Genomic DNA, 7,417 nt, shown 5'->3' on the forward strand with positions numbered 1-7,417 from the left:
AGGTTATAGATGTTATCCAGCATGGTCTAGGTGAAGATGGTAAACAGGGTTTTGTTGTTAAAAAGGAGGGTTGGGGCTGTGGGGTAAACATATTGCCTTATATTAGCAATTTTATTGTAGCTCTCGGGGGCCATGATGCTGGAAATGTGGACCTACCAGTGTCTATCTCCAAAACAGTCTTGGATCTAACAGCATATATATGTGATATTAAGGACAAGTCATGAGAGTTAGTAGATCAATGTTTGGAATATAACTGAATAACAGCTTGAATTACAGACCCCTTTCTCACACATTTTACTGCTGAGTCTACAACATGTGCTGTAAACACACTTTAATAAGACATAAGGCAACAAATCAATAGAAAGGTTTCCCTGTCCCATATGAAAAAAATCTGCCAGTCAGTAGATTTCAGCCTTGTGTTTTGCATTGGCTAGATTAAGGTGAAGTCTTTAAAAAAATCAATAGGTTAGACCCTAAGAATTTCAGTGTCAGATGTCATATATTTTTACACAGACCGTGGATTTAGGCTCTGCTTATTTAAAAGCTTCTGAATTGTTTACCGTCTATCTTTTTGTTTCAACTCATAGGTTGGGTTCGTTCTGACATCTGTAGTGGATAAAAGGTTAATTATTGATAAGTGAACCAAGTCAAATGTTCTGGGGGGTTTTTGGTTTCACTGATAAATATGTGTGTACTATTCAGTGTTTTTTCTATTCTCTCGTGTTTGAGATGTGAGATTTGTGAAAAATGAATTTTAAGTGAATTAATTTTAAATCCGATAATTCAATTCATCTTATATATTTAAATTTGAATTGAACACTGACTGAAAGCAAAGTTTAAAAATGCCATTGGTGCCAGGGGTTGTACATTATGAATATAAAAACCCTGACAGTCCTGGAGTTACAAAAATAACAACTCAACAAAATAAATTATGTCAATAACAGTAATGGTAGTGATTTGTCCTGAGGGACAGGTAGACCTACAAGGACCCACATGACAGCTGGTTATCTGTGGTAGCTGTGCCGAACCATGAATGCGATTCAGCTGAATATTACTGATGTTGGTGTGCAGAGCGAAACATGATTGTGTGGGCATATGGAGATATGCAGAGTGCGCAGTGCCCTTGTCAGGACTGGCAGATGGAAAAGGTTAATTAATAACAGTTGTTTTAGATTAAGGAGCAGAGCCACTTTTGCTGATTTACGGTTATCATCATCACCATTCATTAATAAAAGCAGGAAAAAAATAATCAGTGTGTGGTTGTTTCTTTCACAGTGATAGTCATTGTGTTTACCAATTGGTACAAGCCTAAGCAACAGTATTATTCAAGTTTTATTTGTCCTTGCACACAATTTGAGTATGGTTTCAATTTTTACTTTCAGGATTTTTCTCCAAGATGCAGATTTAGTTTTTTAAGCTGAGTGGGCATCAGCTCAGAGGAGAGTTTCACATGTTCTTAGAATGCTATTAATCTGTTTCATAATATCAAGATAAGATATGAAGACTAAACTCTATTAGAGCAGTTAAGATTAAATTATCGGTCTGCTTTTAATATTGTCTGAAGATTGCATGTAATTCATACGGGTATAACACACATTTAAGAGTCATCATACAAAATGTTGTCATTAAAAATATTTTATTAAAAACATAGTGAGCCAATTACTTATTAATATGCAGCTCATCCATTTATTTCTTTTTGGTACATAAGTTACAAATTAGATTTTATTTATCTTGGATTGACACTAGCACAAGGAAGTCGTTAGTATAATAAACAGCTATTTTCTCTACTGTGTAAGTAGATGATGTATGATCCGTTTTTTTAAATACCAAAGAGCTGTTGCTGCAAACCACTCTTTTCTTGTCAGCTACTAATGTCTGACCTCTACCCCTTTTAGCTGAATGGTTCTATTGGTCATTAACGGTAGAAGACGGCTCACTCAGCTTTCTTTTCACATCAGTTAAGGTTAGTGTTATGAGTTTGTTAGAACCGGGCACTGCTGGAGGCAGCAGAGAGACAGTGCTTGATACACAGCACACCCATTATTTTTCTCACATTTTGCAGTATAACTTTATAAAAAAGAAAAAGAAAGAAAACAACAACGGGAGAGTAAATGTCATGAAAGTGGCGTGCTGTTCAAACAAAACTTGTGGGTTTATTACATCGACAACCACAGTGCAGGTCATTTCAGTCACTTGCTTACAGCCTATTTGTGAACATTTCTTTTATTCTCTTTCTGACAGATGAAATCCTTTCTTCACATTTTTGTCATTTACTTTCCAATGATAAAGCTCAACAATTAAATTATCCCACTAATATGTGTTGCTAAGTACACAGCTTGGCATTTTCAGTGCATTAAAAGGCATTGTAAGAATAATTTATCTGTATAGCATCTTTCACTGACATCAAACAACATAATTTCATCACGACTAGATATCAAATTTAAGATTAGAATTTAATAATAATGAATAATAATGGATTGCATTTATATAGCGCTTTTTGGGGCCCTCAAAGCACTGTACAATTCCACTATTCATTCACTCTCACATTCACACACTGGTGGAGGCAGCTACAGTTGTAGCCACAGCTGCCCTGTGGCAGACTGACAGAAGCGAGGCTGCCATATCGCGCCATCGGCCCCTTTGGCCATCACCAGTAGGCGGTAGGTGACACAGGAATCAAAATGAAGTAAATAGTGGAAAAATCAACAGTATTTAGTACATTACTTTATTGTATACTTAATGCATTCTACAAAAATAAATAAATAAAAAAATGTATCGCACATCCATTTGTAAAACAACAAACAGACAAACTGAACGTTACCTTTATGCTCTTCATTGACGTAGCTTTCTATAAATCTGAAGCTATGGGATGGGCCAAAGTGTTCAAAGACATATTTTCAGACAGATTGTCTCACAACTTAACAAGAACAGACAGCTCCCTTTTTGCCTCCAATGATTGTTCGGAGACCTCAGACAAACCCCTTCTTGAAATTTGGAACCTACATGGAGCTCTCCATCTCAGTGAGTAAGTATAGTTAGGTCCCAGGCAGACACCGTGAAATGGGCACTGCTCTGGATCAGTGAGCCCATACTACTCATAGCTGGTCCATTTACCATGGCCCATTAGTAAGATCATACTCTGCTGGCTACACAGCACTGCCATTCATTCATCCTTCTACGCTGAGAGTGTTTGACCACACTAATGTTCAAGGTACTCTGTTCAGCTCACTAGCTTGCTGCAGCACTAATAGCTCTGGGCTCTGGAGGCTGGTAATGACTACACACCAGGCTAGACATGTAGGATTGATAGTTTAAATTAGATAGTGTATCTTAACGAATGCAGTGCTTAGACTTATTGATTTGTTTTGTGTGTGATATCAATCGTGACAACAGCCACATTCCAGGTGATGGAATTCTTATGAACCTCCAGGCTATTATCTTTTAATTGGCAAAACAAATGAACTCATATGATATACAATAAGAAAATGTAAATATCAATACAATAACTTGCAGTCCTAGAGGAGAACTTGGGTTCTTATAATATACTGTATGACTGAGTTGTTGCACATGCACTGTATGTGTTGTGTAAGTGTGTGTCATAATGCAACGGCAACTATTCCTGTCATCTCAGTGATTTATTACCCGACTAGAGGCTCTGTGGCCTGGCCGTGGCCATCTCCTCAGGCCACAGGAGTCACGGTATGCAGCTACATCACATCGGCAAACAGCACAATATTGCCCTGCTTCGCTTCGCTGATGCCAGCTGACACATGAATCTGTCTGTTGACAACGTGGTGTTATGTTGGAAACCTTGCAGGTCAAGTATCAGAGCAAAGGGTTAATGTGAAAATAGATTAAAACCCACGAGGCTTAAGTGGGATTGTGCTTCATACTTCTTTCAAACTTTGGTAAAGTGGTTTATATGAGTTACACACTCGTGTGTGCCGTCCACCCTCAGAGTGCTCGAAACGCAGCAACTCTGGGGCCAAGAACGCCATCTAGTTAACGGTAATTTTATTTGGAACCGGTGAAGACAGATGTGATGACTGAGCTGTTCTGGCCTCTTCAGCTCTATAATCATTTCTCCATTCTCTTTAAGTCACCATATGTATTAAAATACTATTGTTGCAGGCCTGTTTAAGCCAGAATTATTTCTGCTCTAAATTGTGCTTTTAACTGTAGCGGTGAGGACGGGACATTGTCGTACTCAACCATCAGAAAATATTTTTAAAAATTACAAAAGGTCTTATTTTCACCTTTAGGCATTTGATCGGTACCCACAGAAAGGGCATGCAATGTTTTATTTATTCATTAATTTATTTTAAATTACTTAATTTTTAGTTGCAAGGTGTGCCTAAGTGCAAGAGTGTGTGATATTTTAATAAAAGTACCTTTAAAGCTATATTACAAAGCATTTTGTTCCTGAACTTGAACTGGACACTTTTAAGACAACTGCAATATTTTTTCTGCACTTATCTTGTGAATTTAGTTTTAAAAGTAATTTAAATATTACTTTATTTAACTAGAATGTATTATTTTTGACTAGAAGTATCGTGTGGGATTGTATTCATATTTTTAAATGTGTTCTGAAATAATTAATAATTGCAAAAATAACTTAACTAAGTGAATATAAAAAGCTAATGCTTGCATAATAACTGATGATTTGATATTACACTTCTTTTTTGTGAATTTTAGTTCAGTGAATACTTCTCTAAACATGGTACCGTCTAAATATTAGCATGTCGGCTTTATCATTATCTCTGTCAGTATGCAAGGTTGATTTTTGCATTTAGGTCAAACCACCTCTGTGCCCATGCACAGAGTTGCTAGTATTACTATAGACTCCAAATCTTCTTATAAGAAGTTTATCTTTCAAAGGAACCGAAGACTCGCTAGGTTTTCAACGCAGAGCAGCCGCAGAAAGTGTAGACTGTATTTCCAGAGGTGCGAACAGATTACTTGATGACAGCTCCAGTAGCAATTCAAGGGAGAGGCTATTTTGAGATCAATATCTGCAGATGAAAGAACAAGAAAGGCGAGAAATGAAAATCCCATCAACTGTCTGCTTTGCAGTTTTAACCAAATGAGCAAAACTTTTCACTTTATCTCAGTTCAGTAAATGACCCGTGTAGTCAGTCTCAGGTTGTCTCAACTTAATCTGTGAATTTCATAGTTTTAGAAACACATATATTTCTGTGCTATATTAAAAGTATTTAGTCCTGAATCTTGTTTAGATCTGTTACCAAAAATCAAATACAAAATTAGGCTCTTGGAACTATGATCTGAACCATATGTCCTATAATGCTTTTAACAAGAAGCTGGTAAGGGCCACCAACATGTCCACCTCAGTCGACGCTTGCTAACATCACTGCCATGTTAACAACCTCCAGGATGAGGAACATGGAAGGTAATCATAATGGTGGGCGCTCTTCTATCTTAACATAAATCCTGCAACCCAATCTGACAAACCAGAGCATATTTAACATGCACCGTAACTGCCGTGTTAATTATTAACCGTAATGAAGGTCATGATGCTCTGATGTTACCGGAACTGCTAGGTGAGTCTCTCCACAGCAAAAGAAGATATAAAATGATTGTTTTTTAATACCTGAGAACCCAAAGATCACAGGTATCCAGCCCATTGTTGCTCTCCTCAATTTTTTTTGACAGATGTCACTACCATCAAATTCAAAATGAACAAATAGTTTTCTTAAAATTATACATATTCTAATTTCAAATATTTTACATGTTTTCTGTGTCCTATTGTGAATAAAATCTGGGTGTATGAGATTTGCAAATCATTGCATTCTGTTATATACATTTTACACAGGTTTCTAACTTTTTCAGAAATGGGTTTGTGTTATTAATTCTCTCGCCGACAGCAGATGCTTAAACTAGGCTTAGTCCAAATTCATGCATTTAATATGATGCTATAATTAGTTCTTATATTTTGAGTCTTAACTCTAATCTGGTTTCCTCATTCCTTATGTTCAAAAGTACACCCGGAGAACAAGAAGCACTGCATAAATATACATTCTTCCTACCAGTGTTTCCTACCTTTATTGCTATTCTAAGTGCTGAAAAAGATTTAATTTATTTGCTGATTCAAGCATAAATGTTCACAATTTCCAGCGCTCAAAACTCATAACATTCTCTATGTTGAATAATTCAACATGTTTTAAATTAATAATGATTTTCTACTCTCTCTGTAATTGACATTGTAAATGTCACACTTTGTACATTTGAATGACTTATACATTTGATTTGGATGCAGCTTCGTTTGCAGGAAGAATATAAAAGAGAGCGATTACTGTATACTGAAGAATGGAGGAAATTCAATGTTGTTTGATGCTATTGACATTATGCTTGGTGAATTTTTTTCTCTTGTCCCAGGGTGCACTAGGCTGGTGGAATCTCTTGTAACCTCTAAGCAAGGATCCCAAGGATATAGACTGATGTGTCTCACCTTTTGTCCCTCTGCTTTCTATTTCAGCTTAGACCTCCTTATTCACAGTGTTCAGTAACACCAGTGTTTGGTTCCTCTAGCTGGAAGCAAGCCAGTTATAAATGCCATTTTACAAATGGGCCACCACTGTGATGAATGTTCTTCTGTCTTAGGATCATGACCCTGACACTGTAAAGCAATGAGATAAGGCTATTCATAGAGAAACCCAAAGAGACAAGTACATTAGCAATGAGGAAACTTTCTACTCATGCATCTTTTACAGAAGGATATTTACTTCTTATGCTTAAATCTATTTGGAGGTGGCTGTAGCTCAGAAAGACCAGGTAATCTACTAATTGGAAGGTTGGTAGTTCGATTCCAGGCTACTACAGTCTGCATGCCAAATATCTAAGGTATTAACCTCAAGTTGCTCTGTGATGCATCCCTTAGAGCAGCGGTCTCCAACCTTTTTTGCGCCACGGACCAGTTTATGCCTGACAATATTTTCAGAGACCGGCCTTTAATGTGTCGCGGATAAATACAACAAAATAAAACTAGTACCGGTATCGAAAAAAAGAAGATTTATTCATAACACACATGAAAAGACCCAGGAAAACCGAGTTAACGATCAAAACGATAACAAAATAACGCTGAAAACCGATAAAAACCCTGAAAACCATACATTTCACACCTGAGCCTCAACTCTCGCGGCCCGGTACCAAACAATTCAAGGACCGGTACCGGTCCGAGGCCCGGGGGTTGGGGACCGCTGCTTTAGAGTATGAACGTGTAGGAAGGAAGCATGGAAAAAAGCTCTTGTATGAATGGGTAAATGAAGCAAGTCGTATGCAGTGCTTTGAGTGCTCCGGTAGAGTAAAAAAGTGCTATATATAAAATCCAGTCCATTTACCATCTGTGTGCAGATTCACGTCTGTTCAAGTCTTTTTAAAGTCTTATCAAAAATAAATGTCG

Source organism: Rhamphochromis longiceps, linkage group LG20 (genome assembly GCF_057381845.1).
Source record: "Rhamphochromis longiceps isolate RC_006_pf linkage group LG20, R_longiceps_female_GT1.1, whole genome shotgun sequence".
NCBI classification, from domain to species: domain Eukaryota; kingdom Metazoa; phylum Chordata; class Actinopteri; order Cichliformes; family Cichlidae; genus Rhamphochromis; species Rhamphochromis longiceps.